Source organism: Cebidichthys violaceus, unplaced genomic scaffold (assembly GCF_023349555.1).
Source record: "Cebidichthys violaceus isolate CVI_PGR_0920_01 unplaced genomic scaffold, fCebVio1.0.p SCAF_8, whole genome shotgun sequence".
Lineage (NCBI taxonomy): Eukaryota > Metazoa > Chordata > Actinopteri > Perciformes > Stichaeidae > Cebidichthys > Cebidichthys violaceus.
Genome location: NW_027176964.1, coordinates 5,906,199 through 5,933,993, shown reverse-complemented (window position 1 = coordinate 5,933,993; position 27,795 = coordinate 5,906,199). Strand labels below are relative to the sequence as shown.

Sequence of the window (27,795 nt, the reverse complement as noted above, 5' to 3'; positions counted from 1 at the left end):
TCAGAAAATCAACCTTGTTATGAAAAACAAAAATGCCTTGTTCGCTGGGTACTATTAGCGTTTTATGTGAATGTATTCATGAGAAAAACAAGAGTACGGAAAAATATAATGACGCAGCCGGTGTGTAAAGGCCTTAAGTGAACAGCTATAAACACTTTTGCCTTCAGATGTAGTAGGAGGACACTTGCCAGCACCTGCTCCTCCGAATGAACACATTTTAAGATTAGGAATCAACAAATCTGTGGTTTCTTGAATTGCCATCTTATTACAAATACAGCTCCGCCATTTAATACAGATCATACACAAATGTGGCCAGTAAACGTTGCGCAGAGAGTATGGTTTTAGACGAAACATGAGGACTTCATGGAGATACGTTTTTCCAAAGCCCTGTAAGGGTAAAATGCTTTAATAACGGGATTACAGCGCAGGATTGCCAGTCAGATGCCGCGGCAGTAGTGGCAGCGTGTTTATTTCTGCTTACAACACAGATGATCCTCATTTTATTGTTGCCCCTTAGTAAAGTGAAACAAGGTCAAAGTTGACCGCCGCCACTCTTTCTTTCAGCTCCACCGGGCCACTAAACACTGCAGCTGCATCTCCACATGCTCGGGTTCATTTGACAGGGAACCTCTCCTGTCGTTTGGGCAGCGGTCCTCGAGGCCAGGCTGCGAGGCCTCTCTCACCATGGGAGCGGTGGCAACACAAGCCACGGCCGGCTGGCATGGCTCCTGCACGGCCGCTGGCCTGGCGCTGCTGGAAGACGCCGGACAGGTGGCCCCTAGAAAAAAGGAGCCCAGCATCCGAGAATGGAAGGCATGCCAGAGAGTGGCGGGTATTTGACAGCAGAGAATGAGACCGCAAGAGTCAATCTCTCAAATTGCAACGAGTCCTGAGACGATAATAGACAAGGTCAGTTTCAAAACGAGGTTTCTGGAATGTACCATAACTATGCGATTTTTATTCATCAATTGGATAAATGAGTGTTTGGAACGTTTCTTTTTCCAGCAACCTTGTCGACCGGCTACTTTACAAAATGGCAACGTATATGATGATGTTAAGCAAGTGCAGATTAATTGACTCTTCGAGGAGCCTTGGAGTAAAGAAAAGTGAGCTTGCGCTGTCACACTTCGGTATGTAAACGTGACCTACCGTATTATGCTTATACTTTATATTGCTGTGAGAGCAATGCATTATGGGAGTCATAATGCTTGGTCTCATGATCTCAGCGGTCAAGGGATTCTTTTCACAGTACTTTCCTGCTTCCCGCTGACAAATGAATACATTTTGATTACACTACGTTATTGTATTTCTCAGATACAGCAGAGAGACTGTAAACTGCTCAGTATCTTGCTTGTGAAACTGCTAGTTTTTAATCATTACAGCAAATTACCGTATGTTTTGATCTTTTGATACAGTGGATGTACTGCAAACCGTACAGTGGTAATTTTACTGTAAAAACTTTGAGCAGCTCCTTGGCTGTACGTGAAGCTCCTGGACATGCTGCAGGTTTGAGTACAAGTTCTTATAATCATTACTCGTTAATCACACCCAGAGGTTTAACTATTGGATGACATCTTTATGACACTAGCCTCCTCTCACCTTGGTGTATAACAGGACTCGGTGCTCGGGAACACTGCGTTCTTGATGAAAACAGTTGTTTCACTCTACTTACCGCTACGTTTAAAAAAAAAAAAAAAATGAACTTGGTTTGTTTCTGTAAAAAAACATTGGACAGCCTTGAAACATAGCCTGTCTAAACTGATTCAATGTGAAATTGATCTGAGGCAATAATTAGAAATTAATAGAAGCAGATAAAAACACATGAACTTAGCCAGCAGAGTCTCTGATGCATCAAGTCCCCGGGGCCAATGTGCCCTTTTTCCTCATTCAATTTCAGTCCAGGCTGCACACGATAAATTGTTGCCACGTTCAAATCATGAGATTAAGATTAAAGGCGGATTTTTGATGGATTAGATTCATTCCATGCATGATCGATGAAAGAGGGTATTTAACCTGCCATAAAATCAACTTACAAGGCGAGTTAAAAGAACTCTTTCTGTAGCCCTGGAGGTGTTGGAAAATGTTACGCTCGCTGCTGCAACGGCTCAAATTAGGCTGATTTAGCCAGCGGCCCGGCTGTTTTACCTGGTATTTTTGTGCTCCGCTGGAGCCGCTGCTGATGTTGACAACATCTTCTGCTCGCAGGCTCTGTTTGACTTTTGCTTGGTTGTTTTGCATTTGAGATTTAGCCGGCAGGCAGCTTGCATCTGGGTGCATTTGCTCCACCAGCATGCACGCTGCAATCGAATAAGCTCACTGACACTGCTAATATTCATCAAGCAATTATCTATGTAACTTGTTGACCAAGTTGTCCCACTTTGACATCAACGGAAAAGTTATTACAGTGACAAGATATGATAAATTTTGGCACAGCTGACTTTCTACTGTCTGAGTCAGATAAGCGTCTCTACAAACACGTCTAATGTGGACATATGATGTGTTTGTTTGTGTCTTTACCGTACATAGCACGACTTTTAAAGATATCATTATGAAAGTGCAGTTTGTGGGTGTGAAGTAAAAAAAAAAAAATAAGACCCCAAATTGCATCTGCGCTTCTTGCAGCTCAGACAAAAAAAAGGGGGTCATTGAAGTTTTGTCTGAACAGATGTTCACTAAATTATTCTGAGCAAGCATTCCTAGACGACTTAAATATGCTGTGCACTTGAAGTTCATGGGGCCTTCGACTGCGGGTCGTGAGGCAGCGTAAATCCCATCAAGGTCTTGTTTAATTGACACACAGCACATTTTCCCAACTCATCCTGATATGTGAGTTTATGAATGTTCTTTACAGTGTTGTGTAGGAGCAGCGTAGGTGAGAAGGGTTTGCAAAATATAAATACAAAAGTACATGAATGGAATTCAAAAGATGAAAGATCTGGAGTGTTCTTCATTAGGATAGCCTTGGTACAGAAAGAGTGTGCAGAGTCAGTCTTTAGTTTTAACGGTATAATTAAAGTCAAATAGCCTACTCTACATATAAGAAATGGATGTACAGATCTGACTTCATGTAATTTGATTTCATGAATCTACATTTGAAAGATACGCAAAATACATGAAATGGCTTTGAATATCTCTCAGATGACCGTGCACTTGGCATCCATTAGATATCTGTGATTCACATGCTGTTAAAAACAGAGCCAACCTTCTCTAAATACTGCAGTTATTACCGAGGCAGAAAGCAGGGCTGTATTTTTATCTTCTGTTACATGATGGCACAAAGTGCATGATGAGCATCTTATCACCTCAGAATCTAATACAGAATCTGCTTATTGAATCTGAATATCTTCAAACCTCCAATCTGTTTAACTTTAAATGTAAGGAAGTAACACAAGTTAGAATAACTAAAGTCAACGTCACCTTTTGTTGGTTGAGAAGGCAGAAACACCTGTGCACTGCCGGTACTATATAGCTACAACCCGAACACAAGAGGAGCAGCATACACAGCACATGTTGATTAAATATGTAACTGAAATATTGAAATAACCAGTATTGCTGGCTTCCATTTGCACACAGAACTATGAGTTGATGAGCTCCATTGATGTTACGTGACCAGTTGATTGCTCCGTTTAAATATTGCTCTGTGTCTTCTTGCTGTGTAATTTTGCTAACACGTTAGCCACAACAACTTAATAAGCCGATGTCGGCTTGTTGTGCTGCCACTATACAAATCAGTTGATGCAGATTTAAGCTCCAAAGCTAAAAGAAATACTTTTAAAAAGATCTTTTCTTGCTTTGTTTGATAAGTAAAGAGAAATGCACAAAGGTGGGAGACTTCTCACTTCCTGTCGCTATCGCAGGTTTAAACGACAAGTGTTGCCGGTGAAGAGATAATGTCGGCTGTGCCTAATACACGTTTCCATTTTTAAACATAAAAACAGCCTGCTGGCAAATATTTTCAGGTATGCGATTGTTTGGACGTCATGCAGAAAAATACAGTTGCCATTTGGACTCAACAATCCTATCAAATGTGACCAGCTGGACCGCCAAAACCTGCTATATCACACATGCTGAGATGCTGTTCTATATTTCCCAATAGGCCCGTGTGAAGGACGATTGTCCAGATTTAGCGTAGCGGAGAGGCTTCTTCACCTACACCTCCGTCTCCCCGTCCTCTTTTCTCAATCCATATATTTCTCTCTTTTCACCGATTGTCAACAGCCATTTAAAGGCTGATATAATTTGCTCAAAGAGTCTCTGCCAGCTGGATGAGTGACAGAGAGGCAGCAAGAAAAGCTAAATAACAATGCATCCATATATGGTCATTAGCATTCAGACAATCGCTCGTGCACCCTCTCTGGCACGGAGCCCTTGTCATATTCATACCTGGACTCTTGCCACCAAAACAGACAAACCGCTCGGTGCTGTCTGTCCGAGGTATTCTTTTGAGGGCGACAGCACTCTAAATGGCAAATGCCACACAAAAAATTTGAAAGGAAAGGAAAGGAGGGAGAAGGAAAGGAATGGAGAGGAAACGTGAGCGGGGAGAGAGGGGGGGAGACGAAAAGATGACAGTGCCTGAGGGAACAAACATCACCTCCTGTCTGGCTCTCTGACAGCAAGGAGCAGACAGGTGGAGAAGGGGGGAGGACGAGCAGTGTATTTGTGTGTGTGTGTGTGTGTGTGTGTGTGTGTGTGTGTGTGTGTGTGCGTGCAGAGGTGCAGCATCCCTCCAGCCGAGAGAAGGGCATCTGTCCGTCTCTGCTTGACTCGGACTATAGCGTGCGGCAGCTGTCTGTGTCCGTCTGAGTGCCGTGCTATTAGACGGTGGACCTTACCAGTGCCTCACCGTAGATCTGGAGTACCCATCATGCATCTGTCCAGCCGTCTGTTATCCTCATGCTATCTGTCACTCTGCTTGCTTGTCCCCGTGTCTGTCCATCAGTGGAGGAAAGCTGTTCCTATTGCACCGAGCACACTTCCTGTCTATTTGCCCACCTGCTTGCCGATCTGATGCGTCCATAGCGGCTCTTCCTCCCTGTCCCTCTACATATCATTCACTGGCTTTCTATATATCCAGCGCGAATGCCAGCCTCAGCCCCGGTCTCTCTGTTCCCTGTGGCTCCTATATACTGATAGATGACTGGGAGATATACTGGGATCAAGGGATCTTATTTGCTGCAGGGAGCGCCCCCCCCGCCTCCCCACTTCCTAGCACATGACGGTGGCCTTCAAAACACTTACGCCGCTAGGCTGCACACACACACACACACACACACACACACACACACACACACACACACACACACGCCGGCATGCACATAAAGTGCCTGGAAGCAGTAATGGGACAGAGATAAATCAAGTGTGCACATGTGTGTGTTTGAACACGAATGTATGTGTGACGGTTTGTTTGATTTTCATGGTTGTTTTCCAATCCCTACGGGGTTAAAGAGTAGCTTAGCGTTAAACGGTGGGCAGAGTGACACAGGAAACCGAGCAATTGAGATTTCAACCTCTCACCAGCTTCATCTGATAGCTGTTCTGAGTTAAAACGACTCACTAAATAATTATCTCTGATACTGTCATTTAAATAGATATCAGTTTTGTTAGCCTAACACCAATTACCATGCAACAAAAATGATTCATCCCACTCCCGGCTTTTTCGTCCGCCAGTAGGTCTTTCCTGTGGTAAATGGCTTTGGCACACAGGTAGTGATGAGTTCTGAGTGTGTGTTTTTAATAAACACGAGAGGAGCATATTATTAAGATTGCCTCCATGGCATGAGAGGAAGAAAAAACATCACGTAAACTCCTGCAACTTAAACTTAAAAACTACACACCTTTTAACAAACTGATTGGCAGAAACTCAAAACATAACGCCGTGTGTCGTCTACCTTCAGTATAGTGGCAGGTTTCCCGTTCATCCAAAAACCTCATTGTTTGGTATAGGAATTATTTCTTCAATAGAAAGTAGTTCCAACATGACTAAGAGTCTTGAAATGCCAACATCACTCTGCTCACGTGCTCATAGTGAGAATGCTAACCTGCTGATGTATCGCAGGTGTAACATTTACTATTGTCACCATATTAGTTGAGCATATTGGCATGCTAACATTTGCGAACCGCTCTTAACAGAAAGTACAGCTGAGGCCGATGGGAATGTCGTTAGTGTAGCAGATATTTTGATCATGAACCAAAGTATTGAATTCAATCAAATTCAATTCAGTTGTCTGTGATCTTTATTACTCCAGTTATTTATAAATACCACAAATGACCTACCATATTATGCCAAGAGGTCATGTGATAATATTAGTCCCGTGTGAATCTGCATCTCTGTGATTTGGGGGTCATAGTATCTCATCTTTATGCTATATGAAACATAAATAGGCCTACATAATATGATGATATTTTAAAATAATAAATATACATAATTATATAATATAATAAGTTTAATACAAGCCAAGCCTTGACATCATATCTGGGGTGATACTGTCAGTGAATTAAAAAAGTTTCTGGTACTGTGTACAGTACATCCAGCCTGCTTCTAGCTTCCTGGCCAACGGACTTTGCTCGCCAAGCACATGTGGCGGTGAAACTGCCTCCCCCGGGCTGCAGCAAAGTGCGGCACATCCAGACGCGCTACAGAAGCATTCACAGCCCACATACAAATATGTACGTTCAATTCAATAATGTACACACCCGCTCTATCTTTTAATAATAAAGAGAGCAAAACAGACAAGTACACATGGCTCCTTGTACTTCTTCCTCTCTTACTCCATCTTGCTCTTCATCAGACACACACACACACACACACACACACACACACACACACACACACACACACACACACACACACACACACACACACACGCACACACAGAGTCTCTCCCTGGTGGATAAATCAGTCCTTTCATGCTCTGTCGTCTGGCTGGCCCTGTTCTACTGTGTTTCTATAATAGAGAAGGAGCAGTCCCTCTCTTTTACTATTCACACATACATCTTCCTCTTCCCTCCCTCTCTCTGTTCTCCAAAGGGCTTCTGGTGGAGTCAATCTACAAGTACACTGTAGACCGCAGATAGGGGACTTACAGCGCGTGCGATGACTGAGGAGGATATATCGACGTAATGAAATGTGTGTGTGTGTGTGTGTGTGTGTGTGTGCGGGCATGTGAGTGAAGATGGCGAGGTATAATTTGCTCTTAAGTGATAAGGATGGAGTTAATAGCTTTTTGAAATGGGACCGCGACGGTGAGGAAGGCGGTCTGATTAACATGAATATAATAATGTTATCATTGGCCTGTAATCAGGTGATGGCTTAGTGTTGATAATGATGGTGGTGGCCCTGTTGAAAGATGGGTAATGACACAAAAGGCACATATTTAAAGATTAGCATGCTGTAACCAGGCTGCAAAAAAAAAAATGAAAGTAATTTTTGTTCGAGGAATGTATGTTTAAGATGCCATGTGAAGTTACAAAAAAAAGTTATGTGTCATGTGTATCCTCTAACAATAGCGTCCACATTTACTGTCTCGCTGTCTTCTTCTTCACTGGCTTTGTTGGCACATTACTACGTTTCTTGGCACATTGCCACCACTGACTGTCAATCAGCTGAACAGTGTGAAACTGCGCGCTCTTGCGTCCTTATGTGCGTGCACGATGCAGACAAAACGAGGGCCGTACTCCTATTAGTGCACTAATATTGTAAAAAAAACAACAACACACATTACACCTTTAAATATTTTGGTAATAGAATAATGATAACAGGCTGTAAGAAATCAAAAGTTCCAGACCACACATGGTCACTATATGACAGCTGACAATGACTGATGATGACATCTACAACACGTCACTACAGGAACACTCATAATTCTAACAAAGCACACTTTATGAATAGTCTATTTTTAGTAATTTCTTAATAAATGGTAAATAAGTTGTAGCTCTTATAACAAGTCTTTAGGTCACCAGAAAATTAGATAATAATTACTTGCTTTAGTAAGAGGTCAGTTTGTGAACATAAAAATACCCTCTTTATAAAGGGTTTATAGGTTGTAAGTAATGCCTTAAGTGATGTTAATGAATCCTTTAATACATTAGGCTTTGAGAAGATAAGAAACGTGTATTTATCAATATTTGATGATAAATACACATTGGCTTCTAGCATGTATCCATTATCAGTTAATTAAGGCATTAACAGCATATAAACCCTTTATTAAAAATGACACTTTTGACCTATGATGAAGAGCTTAAGTTTTTGGAATATTATAAGATACCATACACCTTAACTCATCAATATTATGCAAATTAGTAGCCACTGCTGTATTGATTTTTGGATGCCACGATGATGATGATCATGATGATGGTGGTGGGTTGAGTAGGCAGTGGTGATTATGAGTGATGATGATGGACATCATACCAATAATAATCACTTCCGAGAGAGAGAGAGAGAACCGGTGATGAAGAGATCAAGAGAGGGAAACGAAACCGAGAAATTAGAGGTAGAGAAAACGCGCAGTGCGATTTTCAAGAGTCACGTTATTATAGAATAGAGGGAAAGAGCGTGAGGGAGAGAGAGAGAGAGAGAGAGAGAGAGAGAGAAAGAGAGAGAGAGAGAGAGGGAGAGAGAGAGGGAGAGGGAGAGGGAGAGGGAGAGGGAGAGAGAGAGAGAGAGAGAGAGAGAGAGAGAGAGAGGCGCGATAACAGCGTTCGTCCTTCTTGGACTCAGTTTTGTGACCGGCTGACGGGCTGAACGGGCGACGGACGAAGAAACTTGGGACAATCACACCGAGATCCGACATTCAGAGGTAATTTCACCATCATTTTGCCTGAAACCAGATAATCCTGTCATTGTGAGCGATTAGGATTTTTTGTTGTTGTAATTTTGTCCCTGTTTGTGCGGCGGTCAGGCTGACTGAAGATCAGACCCAGTTTCCCTTTCGCTCGGTATTTGGGAATTGCGTTTCTCTCTCTGCCCGCCTGCTCTTTGGCACCGCCGCTTGACATTCGCCAGAGCTCAACGTCTTGAATTGAAACCACGTTACGTTTCACTTAAAATACTTCCACGTCAATCTCGTGCTTTACGTTAATTGTTTCAGTGGCATTGTGGTTTGCGCTCACGGAGGACCCGGCTCCGCGCGTATTTTCCAGACCCCTGAGGGTTTTTTTTGCGGTTTTTTTTGCCGTCTTAAAAGTATACCCCTTAAAGCTTCATGTGAAAACAGCATGTGATTTGTGGTCATGAGAAATATTGCGGCGGGGCCGGTGGACGACATTGAACACACAGTCTTAATTGGGAGTCCTTGGTCAAAGAGATTGAGGAGCTGTCCGCTGGCGCACACTAGTGTGTTTTTTATGTGAGCGGGGATGTTAGCGCCATAATAACTGTTGTGAATACTGACTGATCCTCCTATTGATCCATTTGTCGATTCTACCAGATTTGTAGTCTGTGGTGTCCTCCGACCACAAGGTGAGGAGAAGGGGCTGTCACTTTCTTTTTTTTTTATGTGCAAATTGGACCGGCGCAATATTTTTACGCGTGCGAGCCTATTCCTAACAGACGGCGCACTCCTGTCTTGTCTGCACGCCTTCCGTTACAGACGGACGGCTGTGGCGGGCAGCGACTGTCAGACTTACACACATGGAGCACCGACACCCCGGGGGGGGGCAAATATTTTACCTGCTCGCCGTCCGTATGCGCAATTTCTCCGCGGTTCAGCGCGTCTCTAATGAGGTTGATCGGCTCCGAGTCGCTCCAAAAACCCGGCATAATTGCGTCCATTTGTTACGCGACCCTATAAGTTGGTGATAATAAGTATCTGGCTTCACATCCAGGGGATGCGCGTGTGCGAAAGGTTTTTTTTTTTTTTTAACACCCTGCACAAATAGTAATAATGTGTGTGTTTGTGTGAAACCTTAAGCATCCATTGCCCTTCCGGGAAATATATTTGCTTGGATTTACGACCTTCCTTCCCAGGTTATATTGATTATTGCAGCCTGCTGTGTACTATATTTGTGTAAGAGCAAGAAAAGTGGGTCTGCCGTATCTATATATAATTTCCTGATGATTCAGGGAGCATGGCGAGCTTTTGATACAGTCATCTTGTGCAGCTGGGTGAATTCTCAAGTGGAAAATGTGTGCTCTTGTAGCCTCTTGTTGATCATATACATAGCATACACGGATACACGGACGACTCCTACACACAAGCACACACACACACACACACACACACACACACACACACACACACACACAAATGATGGGCCTTAAGCGCCTGTAATGGCTCTGATCTGTGTGAGACATGTTTATGTATGTGGAAAGCTCATGCATTATACATATCTCTGTCCCACCAGGGTAAATGGGTACAATCAGTTCAATGTGTGTGAACGCCGAGACTATGTTTGTTTGTGTGTGGTATTTGTGCATCTGCGTGTGTTTGTCCCCGAGTATCTTCCACTATGTGTGTCTTTGATTGCATGAGGACTTTTCTGCAATTTTCTCCCGAGCAGCTCCCAGCATGGAATTTTTTTGTCGGTGTTGTTGTTGGAGAAAACAGGATGACTGGTGATTGGACTCTTCTAAGGTGGTTATGAGAGAGAGAGAGAGAGAGAGAGAGAGAGAGAGAGAGAGAGAGAGAGAGAGGCAATCTGTGTGTCAGCATTCAGTTAGCGGTTGTTTACACCAGATAGCTCTCGCATTTACCCAGATGGGGAATGAACAAGCGAAAGGGGGGCAGGAGGTGAGGAGACATCAAAGGAGGGGGGGAGGAGGGGGAGAAGGGGGGGGGGGGGGATGAAAAGGTGGACAGAGATGGGGGGGGGGGGGCGGAACACGGGGAGAGATTAAGAGGAAAGACTTGGAAAATGTGTGGAGGGTGGGAAGATGTAGAGAGTGTGAGGAAGAGGGAGGAGGGAGGGAACAGGTCAGGTCGCGCCGAGTCTGTGACTTATGCCGGCGATAAATCTAGAAGCTGGAGGGAGAGAAGTTGTGACAAGTAAGCGGACATTGCTGTGTATTACGGCCGACAATAAGGAAGGAGTTCTGTGTAGATGGTGGGAGAGAAGGAGGGAGGACGGAACAGTACTCAGACTCAGAATAAAACCCCGCCAGGGAAATATATAAAAAAGGTGCATGTGTTTTTTTTCCGAGACAGAAACTAGAGAGTCTAGGACGCTGCAAGGAACACGGAATTTGAATTCAGGTCTTGAATGAAGATTTTCTCATCTTCCTCCACCAATCTTATATAACCTGGTTGCCTCTCCCGCCTGCAGTGCCTTGTAAAGTTTTGCCAGGAAGAGAGATTACTCACTAATTACGTTCCAGAGACTCCACTGGTTGTCTTTCTTAAAAGACTCAATCAGACTCCGTCAATGGCGCAGCAACACCCCCCCCCCCCCCGAAGATGTTCGAGGCGCTTCGGAACGTGCTGATCATTCTATGGTGGGGGGGATGATGGTTTCATATGCAACTCCCCCTATGGGAAACGCACGCGCAGGAAACATGGTAAACGATCAGTGAGCCTCTATTTCCTTTTGATTCCCTCCTAATGACAATGGGAGAATCCCCAAGATGTGCACCCATGGGGGCTCTTCCCTTCCGACTGAGTGTGTGTGTCAGTCGGCGGACGTGTACCATTCATTAGCTGACAATTCACTGGAATGAATCAGACAACACGGCCTCCCAGGGATCCTCGCGGAGAACAAGGAAATAAATGCTTAGTGCTGGAGACGTGAACATTCCCCAGGGCCCTTCGCACGCACAGATAATGTAATGGCAGAATTCCCTTTTCGATTGTTTCAAACGGGAAAGGAAACATGGAGCTTCCAGGATCTAACATCGCCTAAGATCCTGCTTGTGCTCCCCTCTTCTAGCTTTCCAGAAATGGGATGAGCTGCGTAAAACCTTCGGCACAGTACTTTTCCTCTGGTGTCAGTCTTTTGAAAGGAGGGGGGGGGCAATGAAAGGCCTGTGACTCTGCAGTGACTCTGTGCGGGACTCAATCTCAACTTTATCATCTACCAATTATACTCATGGCGATTGACTGACGAGCAATTTTTCATCCATACGTGACGCTCCCTTTAAAGTCCCGATGGATGTGAGGGATGATGTGCTATACCTTCCCTCGTTGCCCTTTGATGGTGATCGTGTATCAAAGGAGGTGAAGACACACGATTGCTGATGCCGACTTTATAAGACCGGGGTGGGGGACTCACCAGCACGCGTCTCCCTGGAAAAGTGTGGGAATTAGCCTGGACATCCTTCATACTCCCCCCCCATCGTCCCCCTCCATGCAGTGCTGTGCATCCCCAGTGTACCAGAACACGCTGACCCCAGTCTGAGCAGTGCTGTGCCTAACACAGGGCCGTTTTCTCCCTGGTGGTGATGGGAGGGAGGGGAGGAGGGCGGTCATTTAGAGGAAATGGCCATAGCGTTGCAGTGTTTTCCCTCTGTGGAGGCCTGTGGGATGGTGCTGCAGAGTCTGTCACGGTCCAATTCTTCTCAGACCGGCCTCCGCTGTTTACGCTCACGCAAGCACCTATTGGGGAGGAGACACACTTATTTTTGGGTCTTAGAAAAACTCATACATAATCATTGTCTTTCAATTCCACGAGAATTGAAAGTTCGGAGGCGCTTTCTCTTTCTGCCGTCAGCAGGGGGTCTGTAGCGGACTGAATTTCAGAGCGGGGTGTTGGATTGGGGGAGGCTTCTCCCAGCTCCTGGTGGATGGATGGGATGCAGGACTCTAGTGGGAAAAAAAGTAAAAGCAGCTCGCTCCGCGGAGACATTATTAAACAGAATGGCGGGAGGCTGCTTCTGGGCAGAGTGTGTTTGTGTGTGTGTTTACATTTATGCCCTGCTGTGTAGGGAGGGCAAGAGAGTCAGACATTGACAGACCAAGAATGCTTAAATGACTGTTAGTTGTGTGTGTGTGTGTTGGTTATAGACTTTCTGCCACTGGCAGAGTAATATTGGAGTGGCGAGCTAAAGTGAATCTATTTTCTAGTTATTTCTGATGAAAAGTTAAATTTGAACCCCAGAATCGAGTGCTGGATAATGATACTGAGCGTTTCCTTATATTTCTGTCAAATCCTATTGGAAAGATTTCAATGTTTGCACGCTTCAGGTGCACAAATATTAAGTGTATGCAAGTAGGAGGGAAAAGTACACTATGTACAAGGTTAGGGCCACTGAAGTCAAGTGAAATCAGCAGCAAAGAATGACTTTAAAACCTGTGTTGGGCAGTAACTTATGTGTGCCAGTAATGCAATTAGTTTTTTCATATTACAGTTTTAAATCCAATAATTAGGGGGCAGAAAGTGTGTGAGGACAGTTAGCCTAGCACAGGGAGTCGGCAACCTTTACTATCCAAAGAGCCATTTTGCCCTATTTTTCACCAAATAAATTTTGTCTGGAGCCGCAAAAAGCTATTTGATATCACAGCTTATAAAGTTTTATATATATATATATATATATATATATATATATATATATATATATATATGTATAAAAAAACTATAGTTTGTTGTATTTATGAAATTGTAGAACAAGAACAAAGACAATTCTTGTTTTTTTATTTTTATTGCTATTTCACCTGTCACTTTATTCACTTCTCCCACACTTCACCAGAACCTCTTTTTCTCTTTCCGTCTCATCCTCCACAATAAAAGCAACAAACACATACACAGGAACACTGCTTCCTGGAGAGCTCTTAACATGCTCAACATAATAGCTTACAATAGTTTACATGGGCAGAGGTCTGCAAATCATAATTAGCTTGACAGCAACGTAGTAGGATGTGAAGCATATTTTAGTTGACAAACTATTAAAACATTTTTTATTATGGCGGCGTGTCCAGTGGCGTTACCAGCCCTACGGAGCGGACTTCCTGTTTACATCGGCACCCACCCGCATGCTCAGTGTACGTGAATAGTCACGTAATATTCGTTTTCAGACGTTTTAGTCTGGATGGAGATCATTTCGAAAACGATGCTGAAACGCTGCATGGACGGAGATCGTTTTCGTTAGTGTGGATGTAGCCTCAGGGAGCCGCAACAGAGGGGCTGAAGAGCCGCGTGCGTCTCCGGAGCCGCGGGTTGCCGACCCCTGGCCTAGCATAAGAGGAGAAATGTGAGGGGGAAATGAATTATAATGAGACAAAACAGACTCAGAATTATTGCACAAATACGATAATTATCACACATCTGGCCACGCTGTCCGCATGTTATCTCAGTGGGTGTGTGTCGTGTAGCCTGCAAAGCTGCTGATAGACCCTCCTCCTGCATGGGGAGTCTTTTACCGACATGTTGTGTCTTCTTAGCCAGCTAGCCACCAGTTGCTTTGCCTACATTTGGCTGGGAAACCTTCTCATAGCTCATTTTAGCTCAGCCCCAAAGTGGCATTTGGTCAGTCATAGAGGATAAGCTAACATTAGCTGTTAGCTTTGTTGACGTAGCCATGCTTTTTAGTGCATGTTGGTGAGCGTGTGCCACTGGCTAGCTCACAGCTGCCGCTCTGCACTGCGCTCATACAGCGTTTACAGCTGATAACGCCAGGTAAACACTGTTCGCTCAGTCAGCACTGTTAGCTGCGAGCCACCGGCTCAGTCATCGCCATGTTGAGAGCTCTGTGGAGGAAAAAGAAATGCTCAGAATTTCGTATTGAACAGCTTGAAAATGCACCTTCGATGGTGAAATAATGTAATACGTAATGTAGCGACTCTATTTAGCTTTTTAATAATGCAAAGCAATATAATTACTTTTTCAATGACTAATATGTAATGAATGATTGTATTTTCCACGTATATATGTCACGATAATTTTTGTCTTTCAGAACAGCTTGTGATGTACTTAACATTTATTTCTGAGTAGAAGAAAAATACATGTAATCCTCTAACAGACAGCACTGAAATTGCTCATAATATTCCTTTAAATCGTGAGTCATGCTGGTGGGAGGATGAAGGTGTACAAGTGAAGAGCGGATGAAAGAACATGCAGATCAGTCACACAGCCCAGTTTGCATTACTTACATGTACAAGGATAATGAAGGTGGAATCCATAAGCAGGGTCAAATCTCATTTAGCTGCACTGAAACGGAAGGAGGGTGCAATTAGTGCGTTAGCACACGGCATCTGAAATCATGATATTTAATGTAAAATATGATCTTCTCTATTCAGACGTCGCATTGAAGTCGCATTGGAGTGAGTCCTAAACAAGTGATGGAACAGCAGTTTTACAATTTGATAATTTGCATTGGCTTTCCATTTCCCTGTTTCTATCTCTCACACATGAAATTGAAGGCAGTAACTGCAGCTACTTAAATAATTTCACCATAGTTTTACACAATTTAGGCAAACTTTAATAAGATTCGCGACAAAAGGTGTCAATGACAGTAATCAACGATTAGGAATTATATTCATCATACTCAGGAAATTAATAATTATTTTCTGAACAATTGAATTGAATTTGCTTGTGCAGATGGTAGCTTATTTATTTATTTATTTTTTTGGTGTTATTTATCTCTTCTGTGTTTTGGCTCATCTTTATTAAGACTGACAGTAATTTTGCGAAAAAGGTAGGAGTGATGGCGTGGAGGTGTTTGCTTGGGCTGGTGGTGACGCGCATCTGCGCGGCTGCATGTATCACATCAGCTTGCCGAGTGCGTGTGTGTGTGTGTGTGTGTGTGTGCGGCCATGACAGAAAGAAACCTACAGGATAAGCTGCCACCCCTGACAAAGGAGTCCTGTAGGAATTGAGTAAATCCTATTGTAAATTTGCCTTCACCATGAAGATAATTGGCTTATTCCTGTGTTAAATAGCCCGTCCTGCAGGACACTGACTGGGCTTAGCATGCTCCGGGTAGACAGTGTGTCTGTTCCTCTGCTTCTTAGGGACTTAGAGGCACATTACATACTGAATTACTGTATGACAAAGATGAACTGATTGCTGCAGTGCACAGCCCAGAGCTCCTGTGCAGGGACTGACGTGCACAAGTGTCTGCAAGGGCACCAGTTTGATTCCTGCAAGGTGCCTGCTCTCTTGCACTCTCTGGTTCTTTCCGTTTGATGTATGAAAAGAAGTTACACAGATAGGCTGGTTAAGGAACAATCAAGACTTCAGAGCTACGTTTCCTCATGCCCTCACGAAGCTCTCAATTTCTGGTTTCCATGCCCGAGCCGACGCAACAGTTCCAGGCCCCTCTGTTGAGCTTGGATGTGGAGAAAGTGTTGCTCGAGCCTTACCTAAATCATTATCCATACATCAAAAGCCATCCCGGTTTCACTCCGTTACTTTGAAGATCCCTGCTTCATCAGTCCCGTGCCCAAAGGAAACACTGCAGATGAGTGCGCGTGTGCAAACAAGCTTCCGTGTGGCTCGTTTTCTTATCGCCCGTTTTAACCCCGTAGATGCTCAGTAACCACACTGGCAGCGGCTGCATCTCTGTTTCTTGGCCTCTGGGCAACTGCTTAGTAATGAACCCGGCCTCAGCTGATCCAGCAGCTCAGAGGAGGGGGGGGGGGGGAACGCTCAAACCAGAAAATGAGAGATTCGGAGATGGATGAATTGTCAGCAGATGTGCAGCTTTTTGTGTGTGTGTGTGTGTGTGTGAGGGAATCTAGAGAGCTAGCACGCACATTCTGGGACATGACCGAAAACTGTCTAGTTAGAGTGCATCAGGAAATGGATGAAAGGGAGAATTCCCCCGCACGTAGTGAGAGAGGAGAGAAATGGAGCTCAAAATGCTTCATCTGTGTGTGTGTGTGTGTGTGTGTGTGTGTTTGTCCTGATGGCTGCTCAGTTGAACAAAGACAACCGAGAGACAGCGGCTGCGGTGCCTTTTTCAAACCGGTGCCGCGTCTCCGTCGAATTGCGCTCGGACGCGCTGCGAAGAGAAATGGATTGAAAGCAATTTTTGTAAAGGTTGACTGATGATATTGAGCAGATGAAATGGCAGCACCTCGGGGAGGGCTTTTTTTTAAAGCTAAAAATACAGAGGCAAAGGGAATGTTTGTTTCATGCTCATTCAAGTGTCAAATTGCATTGATAAACACTGTGATTTTTAGCTTGGTGCGACGCACCCTACCATGTTGTGTGTTATGTGCAAGCTGCCTTTCCTGACAGTGACCCCCCCCCCCCCCCCGCGCACACACGCGCGTGAACATGTGTCCAGGTCTGCGGTGCATCTGTGCCTCTCTGGTATCACGAGGGGCGAGCCGCAGAACGCAAAGGTTCATCGGCGTTGTAATGAATGCAGCACAGGTCAGTTGTCACGCATGATATTTCAGCGCTGTGATCTACTTGAGTGGGCTTTTTGATGAATGGCCAATTAGAAGCAGGCTCCTCAAGCCTGGTGGCTGACTGATCTCTTTTTAATGGCGCTCCTGTTTCTTTGATAAAACGCAAAATGAATCATCGATACCCCCGGCCCCAGAGGAGCACCGAGCACAGAGTGTAATTGTAATTGGGTGTGTAGCTGCGCTTTGGGGTCGAAGCTGGGCCTGTCTTGTGTGTGTGAGAGCACTTTTGCGGTAATGGTGGTGGTCAGTCCCAGTCATACTCTAACGGACATGGCTGCTTTTTTCCCCAAATAATTATATATCTGGTTATGTGCGTCTTTATTCCTATATCTGCATCGTGTACACTTCAGGGACTGTGTGCGAGTACCGCAGCCCAGCTGCGTGTGTTCTTTCAACAAACGCCGATCGAGTGTCATGGTCACTGATTTATTATTTGTTTTCCGTGTTTGATTGCTATTAAAGCGCACTTCAATTAGACTTTGAAAGTTTCCTATCCGCCAAAAAACCCCATGCTTAAACTGCGCCGCTGTGTTTTTGATGCTTTAATCAAAAAAAAGAAAAAGAAAATCAAGTCTCATTTTATATGCATAATTAAGGCTACATAAATTAAAAGACAAGAAAAAAAAGCAGCTTGAAACTTTCAAAGAAAGTCTCTTTTCTTCTTTATTTGCCAGCTCCTCAGGAAATGGCCGAGATGTGTTTGCTGCCTCTCTGAAGGGGGTGCCATGGCAGGGGAGGGTGTTGCTTAAACGGAAGCTGTGAAAACACACCTCGCTACAATTTCAGCAAGCAGCTAGCAATCTTCAACCAAAAGGCCCCCCCCCCCCCCCCCCGCCTGGAAGCTTTCGGACCCCCCAACGGGCAGCGAAGATCTTCGCTATGCCTTTTATTTTCCCGGGGCCACTCAGCCGCTGGGGACTTCTCCGCTTCCCCGGGTAAACAGAACCGGTTCAGAATGAGGGCGATTAGTGTTGTCAAAATGTCACTGGAAAACCCCCCCAGTTGATGCTGGAGGCTTTGGGACAATAATATAATAATTCACTTCGCGAAACTGCAGGAATGTGTCTCTTGTTCCTGTCTGCCTGCAAATTGCACATTCACCGCGGCCTCTGATTTTCGGAGGTTCGTCTTTCCCTCCCCCGGCCTCCTGTTCCTCAGCTGCGCCGCACAATGCGGACGCGGCTTCCAGCTGAAATTGCGGACGAGACCTTTCACACTCGGTCACAATGGAGGCTTGCTCGGCAGGTAGGCACTTGGGAAGATACAGAGGGAATCTTATTTCGTGGATTTAGACTTCATAAACATCATTATCATCTCCCCAACCTTGAGTCGCTGCGCTGTTCAGCGGCGACCCCAATTTTGTCGGAAACCTTGAATGGTGATGCGTGCGGTCTCTCGGGGGCACATGGGCAATCGAGTCAACAAAAAGCTTTTTTTAAGTGAGTGGAGTGTGCCTGAGAGCGGACGCGCACATGCATCCGGGTACGTGCGCTGACTCAGTAATCTCTCCTGCTCGCTGCCCGGGATCCGTCAGCATCTTTCCTCCGAACAAAGTTTTCTGACTGTGCCTCTGCCAGATATAAACTATGTAGAACATTAGTGTAACAGCCCACGCTCTTAGAATACAGATTTGTTCTTGAGTGCACGCCAAACGGCCTCTATATTTTATGAGCCGTCTCTCTACTAACATACCGTCTTGAGACTAATTATCACGGTCGCACTCAAACACAAAGCTCGTTTATTATTGCATTGACATCACATTTGTTTTGGCTTGGCCTACATGGCAGGGACTTCACAGCGCCGCGACGCTGAAATCATGTTTAGAGCGCGACAGAGCACGCGTACCGATGGAGGGTCTGTTTCATGCTGTGAGGCAAAAAGGTTGTTTGTTCTTTACAGTCTTGACACTCGTCTCTCTTCAAGTGGACTGTAATTCTGTTTTTTTTTCTCTCTCTGGTGTGTGGAGGGCTGCTACACACACACACACACACACACACACACACACACACACACACAGTGAGCTGCTCACTGGGGAGTCGTTCTTGGGAAGCAGTTTTCCTCTCTTGGCCTAGAAATGCCTTGATAACTTAAAAATAAATAAATTATTATAATACTTTTCCCCCCAGCTTATTGTTTCTGTACACTGGTTCCAGCTATTTTTATACATACTGCAAGACTATTAATAATAGTAATGATGAAACATGGAAACAGTACATGAAAGAGAAGGTGAAAATTTATGGAAGCTTCTCGTAAATTATGTCTGATCGATTTTTTCCCCCCATATCTTTTAGTATATTTCTATGTTGTGTGGAAAGAAATAAAATACATTCTATGTACTGCCAAACATATCACAGGCTATCATATTGTTTAGGGGCGCATAACTGATACCAGTTTTGCAAAACGTTGAGTATTTTACCAATCGACAAAAAAACTAACGTTAATTTAACGTGCCAACTTATTCCTGTCTAGGGTCACAAGTTTGTCCACAGCCTATCCCAGCATGCACTGGGCGGAAGGCAGGACACATCCCGGGCAGGTTGCCAGGTCTATCGCAGGGTAAGAACAGACAGACAAGCGCAGATAGACACACAAACAAGTTAATCCACTAAAAAGTGGAGCCAGAGTTTGAACTGTGGTGCTTTCAATCCAATCCCTAAAAACACAATTTTGGTTTTATGTCTACAGGCAGGGCAGAAAACATGGAAACATGGCATTGTAGTGAACACAAAACTAACAGACTATAAATGAATAGAAGCAACAAAAAACTGGAATGGCTTTGACACACTAAATAGAATAAGACCATAACTAATTAGATCAATTGCACCTGTGTTCACCCTGCGATGATGTGTAAAAATGGCTGCAGTGAAAAGGGCCTATTGTAGCCCATATACTCACTCACTGTAAACCCACACAGGTGTTTCCACTTAATTGGCTGATTAGACCTGGTCCCCCCTCGGATTTCAGACCGAATGAATACAGTCATCCACCTAGCCTGCTTCCAGACTTCTTCATCGCCACAAACAAGTAGCTCCGGTGTGTCGCCCATCGGAACAGTCGACCATCAGTTCTGTAAGAAAGAGAACATCCTCCTCCTATGTAGCTAGCTAGCTAGCTGTCTAGCTACATTCACGTAAAACTAGCAACTGGAAAAAAAAATTCTTCATTTGACGTTTTTTTCTTAATCAATGTGAAAAATACGTTAACCGTTATTGTAGATACCACAGATGTCCAGTGAAAATCACAGTGAACAAAATTAAAATTAAACAAAATGATAATTCAGGCTCATGTCTCCCACCATTGGCCTCTTATGGGCAGATCCGTTCTTGCGTATAAATTGAAATTATCATTTAAAAAATTATAAATTCAAAAACAGATTCCACTTCTTTTGATCCCATTGTTCTCCTCGCATGTGATTTTTAGACCTTTTATTTTTGCACGGAAGATTTTACGTGCAGTAGGAAAAGCACGGATGTAAATAATGAAATTATTGACAACTGAAATCCATTTAGCTGCTTTGATTTCGGGTTCCGCCTTACTCCAATCTAATCAGCTACAATAAGTGAAAACACCTGCATGGGTGTGCAAAACAGCTGATTATATCCATGTTATCACTCAGTGCCACCGTCAGCTGAATTAATACCAAATGCACACCGACAGATCTATTTCTGGTCGGACAGGGGTCCACTGTGTATCACCACACACACTGGAGGAGCCAACAGTATATTTAATCTTGTTGCAAAGGTCATACAATGCAAATCACATTCGTGAATATCTATGCACGCCCTTGATTTCTCTTAGCCAGAATATTTAAAAAAAGAACGCATTATAACGACTAGGGGACATTGTGGGTCCTGAGCCATATCAATTTGAACCTGTGTGAACGGGAGGACGGGAGATGTCAGGGAATGTTACAAAGCTAACGTTAGCTAGCATTAGTTCTCCAGAGCCTAGCTGGTGTTAGAGTAATTAGTTGGTCATTTTCAGTATACACTTGGTATGAGCTACTCGGACGACGGTCATAATATCCTCCGTGGCACGGAACGGGTTAGTTAGCGTTCCTGCTTTTTATACTACATGCCGACTTTTCGCATGGTTGGGCGGTGGGGCGGGGTGGGGGGGGTTAACGAATAAGATATACTTTCAGGAGGTGCCAAAGACTTTGGCTTAACTGACCTTTTTAAATCCAACGAGGCTCTGAGTTGGTTTTGAGTGGCAAAAGAATCTAAAAAAAACCATACACACACAAAAATATATACCTCCTATTGTTTTTTTTCAAAGAAAATTATGTGCATTGCAGTGCAGGTCTTGGTAAGTAGAACTCAGCCCTCCTGTGGCTCCCCTTTGTTTAAATAACAGGAAAGGCACGTCATTTGAAAGCCTGCGGCGAGGCATAAACCCCAGTATAGCACAGCAGGAGCACATTGTTCCTATAGCTGCTTGACATTTCTCCTTATCCACGTGTAAATAAATCTCTGTGAACTGTATTCAAACGGTAATCACATGTCATCTTGTGCTCGACAACTGTTTGCTCACCTGTGTGCGGGTTGCGGGTTGTGCTGAAGAGGCTTTTCATTGGAGCAGCATCCGCTCTGCGTTTGTCATCCGTGATCACAGGCTGAATGTTGGCTAAATTGACTCATACATTTTATGGCCATTTAGGTCTGAATACTTTCCAAATTGAGTTTCTTTGTTCTCCATCGGGTAGTTAAAATGCATCTGAGCGCCAAATAATCTTTCTGCCAAAACTGACCGTCCTGGTGCCCCCCCCCTCCCTGATACTGGATTCAGTACACGGCATGTATCAGCTCTGCTCCTCTTGACTGTGTTTGATGTGTTTTCAGTGTGTGATACTGACATGTTTACAATTGTTGATTCATTCCCATGCACATTAACATATTCCTGTGATCTACTTTTGTCACCCTCTCTCTGCATGCACCGCGCAGATATGCTCTGACATACCCAATATGGCAAACGTCAGCAAAGACAAAAGGCACTCAGATCTGTAGCTGTAGGTGCGCACACATACCCTTTACATATGCAGGGGGGGAACAGCTGGAGATAATGTGTGTGTGTATGTGTGTGTGTGTGTGTGTGTGTTCTGGTGTGACACATCTGGGTAGAGCGACGCAGAAGGGGGTCCTGACAGATATGGGCTGAGCGAGAGCCTGTTTCTGTTGTGCTCTGTCACTCTGAGGCTTCTTCCACATGCCCGCCTTTCACCGTGTGCCTGACGCTTCCGCTAGCTGTTAGGTAACCTGATGCATGCATGTGTGTGTGTGTGTGTGTGTGTGTGTGTGTGTGTGTGTGTGTGTGTGTGTGTGTAGGCGAGGCGATACCACCACACTCTTGCACGGTTAAAAGCGTAGGGCGTCGGTGCAGTGTGGCGTAATGTCATGCGTGTGACATTGGGTCCCATGAAAGATGGAGGATGAGAGATTCAAAAGAACACAACACAGGGGTGTTAGAAAAGCAGCGGCTGTGTGTTGTGTTATAGAGGACAGAAAGTTCAATTGGCGAATGAGCGCATCGGTGACATCAGCGCATCGGCGTGTGATCGCGGAGACGACGGCGAAGGCCTCGGCGAAGGCCTCGGCGAACTCAAACGATTTCCATTTTGTGTTGAATTCCATTTCTCTGTCTCTCTTACCACGGTGTGCATAGCTCATAAAAAGTTTGAGTGCGTGATAAAAAATTTGACCTTTTTTCTCTTCCTTTTTTTTTTAAACTGTGTGTGAGCTCTCATCGTAGTGCGTGTGTGGGCTCCCAGTGGGGGATTGTATTTCGGTCGGTCAACCCTGACAGATAACAGACCACCGTGCTCGTCACATCTATTATTGAAGGGACGGGAAATTGATCGGCCCTAACGGTGAACGCTACACTGCCTTCCTCCGTCTCCTCTCTCTATCCGCCGCGCTCCCCAAGTTATTTGTCCTCCATCCATCCCGTCTCGCTGTCGGACTACGCGCTGCCCTTGTTTTCAGTCATCCAGTTACTTTTTTTTTGCCCCTGGTCCTCCCTTTCATCTCTCAACCTCCATGCCCGTCCCACTTCCTCCGCAGCATCCTCTGTGTTCTCGTCTCCCCCTGCACTCTCGATTCTCATTCCTCAAAGTGAAACTTCAGGACGAAGACAGCTGCGCTCTCTCAGTTTCTCAATTACCGGCGTAATTTGACTTCTAGTTGTCTGGCAAGCTCTTCTTCTGTTGAAGTTGTTGTTCCACAATATATCAACACAACCCTTCCCCCTCAGTTTGCACAAGTGAGCTGGAGCCCTTTTCCCCCTCCCTCCCTGCCTCCCTGCGCTCTCTTCTTCATCCCCCCTTCTCCTCATCATCTCGAAAACACGACTCCGGCTCACCTTTGATCGCATTCTCTGGGACCTCTTCATCGCAGAACCTCAAGTGTCTTTGTTGTGTGACAGTTCAACTCAGGAAAAGACCACGCGCTGCCAGCCAACACGGCTGTTCGTGCCGCGACTGCGCGGTGCGGAGAAGAAGAAAGCCTAATTTGAGCTCAATTCATCATCATGGCAAGATTGCCCCGCATTTATTGATAATTGCTTTTTTCCGTTAAAAAGGGACGACGTTTAAACCGTCAGTCGTGTAAACATGAGAGATGCAGCTGTTGCCGCAATTAACTTCTCACTTTCCCTAATGAAAGGACTAATCCGCCAGCAAATCTCCCGGCTTCCTTTCAAATGCCAAGCCTCCATTCAGCTGGCTGCCAGTGGAAGGAAGGAGGGGCCGTGTCGCACAGAATGGGGCTATCTATAACCAGCCAAAAGTCACATTCATTTGCTCCGCCAGGGTGTCACATCATCAGGGTCCCTTTACTGCCGCGGAACAAGAGAGACCCTTAACCAACTGCTGTTTGATGATTTCCTGAGCAGAGCCTCCGCAAGCGTCTGTTTTCACAAGCCGGCCCCTCCACGGCGCCACCTCCGCCCCATTCCCCCCTTCACCCCCACTGCCTCCCCACCTTTTCTTCCCTTTCGATCCAAGCTCCGATCTCCGCGCTCAGTCCCAACTCGAAAACACATCATCGCCTCTTGTCAGAATCCCTCAGAATGGACGCCAGTGAGTGCTTTGCGAAAGCCAAAAAGTGAATAGCTGTCTCCTGTTGGAATAAGATGTGTGGCGGCAGCCGGGGATGAATGACAGCCCCGTTGACAACGGAGCAGAGCTTAGGCTCAATCTTTGAAGCCATCGATCCGATGCATTGATCAGTTTTTTTTCTTTTTCTTGAAAGACGGAGACAGGGGACAGGTGTGGAGAAGACCTGATAGATCAAATCCATGACAAACGCCAATCACCCCTCCTTCTCTGGTCTGACCATTGATCAGAAAGAGGAAGCGCTCCTAGTCAATGTCAACATCTTCTCCAGCTTGGCTTTTAGATGTTAGTTTAGATTGTGAAATTGGTTAAGGACCACTTCGTATTCCCACTGGCTTTTTTTTTTTTTACAAACAAAGAGCTTTAAACACATCGTTAAATTGACTGTCAGCCCTTAAAAGAAGCACAGCCTTCACGCAGAGCACTTAAGTCGTGCTTGTATTAGCTGATTAGCATCAGCTGTCTTATACACGCTTCACAATCACTGGCTCATTCATCAGCTGTTCGGCTAAGATCGATCATATTCATCCAGGTGTGCAGCACTGCAATTATAATCTGAAGCTTCTCACTATTGCTCTGCCATCCCAGCCTCCTCCCTACAGTATGTATTTTGGGTATTTCAGAAAGATCTAATGTCCATGTGTGTTTATTGAGGGGATTTGTATCTCTATCAGCAGAAAGCTCGTCGCTACTCGGGATTCCAAGAGATCCATCAGAGAGCAGAGCCTTTTGCGGCACACCTAACTTTAAACCCGTTTGCTACAAACGGTCAACACCTTGACGTAAATCTGTCTCACTACACCGCTTCTTACGTGTATCTGAACGTTCTCCGGAGGAACAAAGAGCACAAAGAAATAACTGATTATGAGCATCGTCGGTCGAGGCTGCCACTTGACCATGTGTTATACATAATTATAAACACGATGGAATGAATGGTGAAAACGGAGCATCTTGTACTTTAATCTCAGTAGAAGTTTAGCCTTTGAATTCATGTTTAAGTCATGTACATGCTATCATTCAACACTGTGGTAGATCTGCTTTAATGCTCTCACACCACAAATACCATGAGTTTACCTGGAAGCGGACTGAAACCTGCCTTTTCAGGAGGTGTTGGCCCAGTTGTTTCGTCTGCACCACGTTTTGATTGACTGCTTTCACAAATGAAATTCAAAAGCTAAACTACTATGAAATCCATCAGCGTAGAGCGAACTGTTAATATACCGATCTCCCGATCTGTATAAAGCCATACAAGATTATTTTGCACAATGAAGGGATTTTCCCTGATCAGTCAGTTAAACCAGATGTGTGTTCAGCTTGTGTCCTAGTCAGCAGCTCCCTAATAAAAAAAAATGAGTGAAACGAAGCGACCACACAGTATATCCTCCTGTACACAATGTATATTTTGTGTCCCGACTGTTCGGCATTATTTATGACGGTGGTCCAGCTGCAGTCCCGACCAAATGTGGTCATAATCTTATCAGTTCTTTGTGACACAAAGAAACACAAATGTGTTGAAGCATGATGACTGTCCCCAAAACCGTCCAATAAACAAATTTTACAGCATGCTTACAACTCTAAATAATAAGCCAGTGTGAACATGAAATGGACCAGAACTCAAAGGCAATAATGTGTATTTATTTTCCTTGATCCGGACCAAATGAAGTGAAAGTGACCGTAGCCTGGTTTTTAGCCCCCAGCAGAGTGTGATTGACAGCCTTCACATCGAACTAAATGAACCCGAACACGCGGACAGATGTTTGTTTGACCGACCAAACAGCTTTGGTCTGAAAGCACCTTTGAAGGTGCTCAATAAAAAATCCACATCATATCTAGTGCCTCCATAGGGCTCTTAACATGGAGATGGCTGAGCCGGTGGCCAGCCGCTAACAGTGCAAACAACGACAACAGTGCCCACAGAGTTAACCTGGAGGGGAACCGGAGGGCGGGTGCTACGCTTCCGCGACTATGCCGCCAGTCGGGACAGCATTATCAGCTGTAACTGCCGCATGAGAGCCGCGCAGAGCGGCATGCTCACTAACATGCTCTAACATGCACTAACATGCACTAAAAGGCATGAGCGGCCATCCCGCCAATATCAGCAAAGCACAGAAAAGCTTGGATAACAACGCACACAGAATTCATTCTCTGCTCACGTAGACTCTGTTCAACTATATCTTTACATAGCAAATAGCTGTTTGCTACTATATTAATGCTCTTAATATTGTATAGAGATTATTTAAAGATTGAAAAGATTAGTAGGAGTCAATTGGAAAAGGTGGCTAACCTCTCCTGCTAATATTACCCGAGTAAAGTCATTTACCCTTGGTTATTAGTCCATTCATTGATTATGAGTGCGCTCGCTAAAACAACCATTATTGGTCAGACCCAGAATGCTGGGTGTTAAGTGGCTTGTTTAAATAATCGTCTCTGCGGCGGTTGGACCCACAACAATTTAAATTCATTATTCTGTCTTCTTTGTTTTGCTATTTTGGGATCTGCAGCCTATTTTCCTCATTTCTATTCAATTTGCATACATCATTGACACAGGCTGTGTAGTGTGTGCCGTTTGCCGAAGGTAAGTATTACAGGTTACAATTCCGAGGCTGATTGTTGCACAAAGGCAACTACAGAGAGAGGGACTTTTATCTGAGACAAACACTGCGTTCTTATTTATGCGTTTCTGTGAGTTTGTTCCACTTGAGCTAAATGAAGTGCTGTTTGAAGGGGGACTGGATGCCAGACGGCGTGCAGATTCATAAACAGCTATTGTCTTGATCCTCGGCTCCCCTTTATCTTTGTCATTATTAGTGTCTCCTTATCGCTGCCTAGTCCTCCCACAATCCCTCCGTTATAATCTCAATTCAGAGCTCCCCCTCTGACCACCGCAGTAGCAAACTCATTTTAAAACCCAAGATTACACAACTGCCCTTCTCCGTATCTCAGCCTCTTCATCTGTCACTCTCTAGCTCTCTCTTTGTTAATCCAAGGATCTTATCTCTCAGCTGTGACTGTCCACCTAATTCTTTAACCCCCTCTCTCTCTCTCTCTCTCTCTCTCTCTCTCTCTCTCTCTCTCTCTCTCTGTGTTTGTGTCTTCCTTGACTTTGCCTTTGTGCTCTCTACACCACCCCGTCTCCCCCCCCTCCCCTTTTTCACATTTAGGGCCTCAGATTGAGTTTATTGGTATGACAGGCGATCATCAACAGAAGCTACAAAGCGTAATGGGTGCAAGCACGCACTCACACATGCACGCTCAGCATAAAAGCGGGTGATCACACACACACACAGACACAGTCTCTTTCACGGCTGAATGAGCATCCTCTCTCTGTCTACAAAGGAAGAGAGAAGGAGAAAAAGTAGCCGGCTTCGGACCCTCGGCAGATAGAAACTAATGACCGTC

General features: G+C 44.8%; 1 protein-coding gene across 2 annotated transcripts in view; it reads left to right on the top strand.

Annotated features, from left to right (window-relative positions):
- Nucleotides 1-8,458: 8,458 nt before the first annotated feature.
- The window catches only part of LOC137866253 (uncharacterized), a 138,156-nt gene continuing 118,819 nt past the window's right edge, over nucleotides 8,459-27,795 (top strand). For both annotated transcript variants that reach the window (XM_068702038.1, XM_068702037.1), the window contains exon 1: nucleotides 8,459-8,798. The gene's annotated coding sequence lies outside the window, so the exon portion shown is untranslated. The remainder of the gene's footprint in view (nucleotides 8,799-27,795) is intronic.